Source organism: Elephantulus edwardii, unplaced genomic scaffold, assembly GCF_000299155.1.
Source record: "Elephantulus edwardii isolate Elephantulus edwardi_28Jun2011 unplaced genomic scaffold, EleEdw1.0 scaffold00389, whole genome shotgun sequence".
Taxonomy (NCBI): Eukaryota; Metazoa; Chordata; class Mammalia; order Macroscelidea; family Macroscelididae; genus Elephantulus; species Elephantulus edwardii.
Genome location: NW_006400139.1, coordinates 1,067,514 through 1,071,458, shown reverse-complemented (window position 1 = coordinate 1,071,458; position 3,945 = coordinate 1,067,514).

Here is a 3,945-nt window from a genome sequence, read left to right as displayed (position 1 = left end):
TGAAGCTGTTACCAATCTCAATCACTTCACCATCCATCATGACACTGCCAATTGACCCAGTGGTGAGAATCTTTGTTTTCTTGATGTTGTGCTTCATTTTAAGGAATATATGCTATCAAAAGATTATTAGTGGTTCTTATAGTGAGAAAAAAAAAAGAGAAAGTGGATTTTTGGTAAGGGTAAATTGACATTAGGCTAAAGGCAGTAGAAATATTTGAAAAGGAATCCTGCAAATGAAAACAACACTTGAAGACTGTAACTATTTTCACTAAATTGTAAATGTAGAAATTGTTGGCTTTTTATGGATGTTTTCTTTCACATAATTTCACTACTACAAATTAATAAGTCAAGAAGAGAGTGAAGGAGTTTTATTTGCTACCTAAAATTTTAGATAAAAATAATTCTGTACCTACCAACTACATGAATAGTTTTAATCCTCAATTTTAGCCTTTTTCATTATTCACTAATAAGAGGGAAGATCTATTTAAGGGTGAATATTTAATGATCTTTTATTTGAAATTTCTTGTTCTTGAAAGAATGTCCAGAGAGACAAATGTGAACAGAAAAAAAAAAAAAAGACAGAATATGGTGTGTGTAGTGAATGAATCCAAATATAAAATCATTCATTTGATGTAGTTAATGTAGTTGCAAAATGAAAATAATGACAGTTCTTGCAAACTTGTCATAATTCTAAATGGAGAAGTTAAGAGGGCTGTTTCAGAAATGGAGAACAAAAGATTAATAATAGAAGAAGATTGTAATTACTAACTAGAGAGTCCAGTTGAGCTTCCTAGAAGTGTGATTTACTAGAATGGAGATTCAGAATAATCATGAACACAGGGTCAAAATCAATTCATTTGCTTCTTAAACATCGATTAGTCTGAATGAAAACTTCAGGCTTTATTATGGTTGTTCCAGCATTCACTAGGGGGAAAATAAAGGATGAAAAATCCAATTAATCTTATGTTTTCATAACATAGAAAAATTAGGACAAAGGCTATGGAGATTTAATTCCCAAATGCAAGTGAGTGAAAATAAAATATAGCCCAGCTAAGGTTCACCCAACAACACTGAGAAGAGAAACAAAACACATTTATCTCAGGTATGAGCGTGAATTGATAATTTAAAGATTATGAATACATAAAAATATGGAAAATATTTAGGAACTTTGAAATATATTTTTTTATATTATTTATTCAGTTAAACTCAGCAGATTAACAGACAAATAATATTCTTACAGTTGAAACTATGGAACTTTCGCAGATCTCATTTGTACAAGCAAAATATCTATTTCATTTATTTATGTTTTAACTAACATAAGCAAATTAATTATTTTATTTTCACGGCTTAGTAATATCATTATTATTGTGAATTTAAGACATGCATTAGTGTTATTCCAATTGTAGCTAAAGTATCAGATTTTAAATATCATTGGAAGAGATTGCCCAAACCTTCTGCAGATTAGCTGGTGGCTATGACCTGCATGCCTTTGGGACTGCAGTGTAGCTTCTTGGCTGTGGGCTACCAGAGCTCCCTCTCTCTCTATTATATATATTTTTTTTTATTTTTCTCAAGGTCATGTGGACCACAAATTGCAATATCTACCCTAAAAATATTAGACTACTATTGTTGTTGTTAGGTGCTGTCGAGTTGTAGACAACTCATAGTGACTCTATAAACGAAAGTCCTGAGCACTGTTCATAAGTTTCCAGAGGCAAGCTATTACAGAAGTGGATGCCACTCATGCTTCCAAGCTTGTTTTAATTGGGAAGCTCCACCAAACACTGTCCACCATGGGTAACCATTATCACATTTGATACATCAATTTCACAGTGTTTAGCATCACAGCAACCACGAGTTACCTCTGTACAGCAATGCACAGACCAGTGCTATACCACCTAGAGGAATGTTTGACAGAAAAACAATTTGAACTAGGGGGCCGCAGATTAAAATCACCCACCTTGGGCTTGGTAGTATAACTTTCTGTCCACTAGGCTAATGTAGCTCTCTCTATGTTGTCTTTGTTACTGTTGTCGGGTGCCTTCGAGTCTTACACAACTCATAGAGACGTATGAATGAAAGGCCTGAGTATTGTTCATAGACTTTCTGGAGGCAAGCCATTTCAGAAGTGGATGCCACTCGTACCTCCAAGCTTGGTGGTCCACGTGCACAAGTAATCGCAAGTTTTTGGGGTCGTGTGCTTTTTCAGGCTTGTGTTTGACGTGTAGTACTTACTACTCTTCCCCTCAGGAGCGAGGTCCTTGAGGCTTGGCCAAGGGTTTAAGGCAGGTGGTGGTTTAAAGACTGCTATTAGCATTTCAATTTTTATAACCCAGCAGAGATGTTCACCCTTGCACATGTACATAAACATAAATACACACATACACACACAAAGAGACAAAGGAAAATGCATCCTTAAAATATGTTGTCATGGTGAGCTCTGGTGGCCTAGTGGCAAGAAGCTGCACTGCAATCCCAGACGTGAGCGGTTTGAATACACTAGATGCTCTGCTGGAGAAGGAGGTACAATCTCCTCCTGTACCAGTCAGATCTGATTTGATGGTACACACAAAATAATAATAATAATAATAATAATAATAATAATAATAATAATAAAAATTTAAAGAACAGCAATAACAAAATATGTTGTCATTATGTGCTGTCAAATCACCTGTGACTTGGGGCCACCCCTATGCACAACAGCTCTGAAGCCTACCCTGTCTTGAGCCAGTCTTACTGACTTCGACACACCATTCTCCATTGTCCAGTTACTCTATCAATTCATCTCATCCAGGGTCTTCCTCTCCTGCACTGTTTGTCCACTCCTCCGAGTATAATGTCCTTCTCCAAGGACCTATCTCTCTTGCCCATGTGTCCAAGGTATGTGGGACAGAGCTTCAAAAATCTTAGCCTTCAAGGAGAAACTTGGTTTCTTCTAATTATCACTTAGGGGACTCTACTAGCCTAGTGGTATGGATCTGAGCTGCCATCCCAGAAGCACTCAGTTCAAATAAACCAGCTCCTCTGCGAGAGAAAAATGGGAGATCTCGTCTCCTGCAATTAAACTGCCTCTGGAAACACCCATAGGGTTAACTATGAATTGGTCAAAACTCCCTAATAATGAATGGATGAAATTTCATTTTATGGAAAATTTACTTTGATCATTCTAAACAGCTGCATTTGTATATTTTTCAAAATTTGTATCATGTCCCCTCTCCCCCACTTAGTTTCTCTGTGGATGTACCCTTTGACTAGGCCACATACCAAGATTTGGCAAGGAAGAACTGAAATGGGAAAGAAAATTTAGTAAAATTTGCTCCATCTTGTTTGCTTAAATTAAAACTGGAGACTTCCTAGACCAAACAAAAATGACTGCAGTAGAGTCTGGGTCTTAGTGACCCTTAATCAGGTCAGAAATTTTAAATCTTTATGGGAATAGATTTCACCTTACTTCTATGCCTTGCATGACCAGGTTCTATAAGCTAAAGAATAATCTATTAATTTTTATGAAATACTTGTAACTGCTGAATCTATAAAATAAATTTTATTGCAGGAGGAATAGAATACATATGATCATTTTGGGGGGCCTGCAGTATGTGCCTATTTATGCCTACATCTGCTTTTGCCTAAATTTTGGTTTTTGTTGTGCTTTGTTGTTTAATATAATTTTGAACTTGAAATTTGTTTGAAATTTATTTAAAACTACAGTGGTAAGACAATAGAGGTCAACACAAATGTATGGCATTTGGAATCAAAGTTTCTTAATTTCCCATTTCATATATTTTAATACATTCAATTACACAACAATGTCCCTTTACCAGTGTCATTTATTTTAGTTAGTTTTATCTATTTTACAGACAATGTTTTCTAGATGTTCAGTAGAGTGAAACCTTTACCTATTGTTTTCTTGATCATTTTTGTAGCTGTTTAGGACAAGAACAGAGA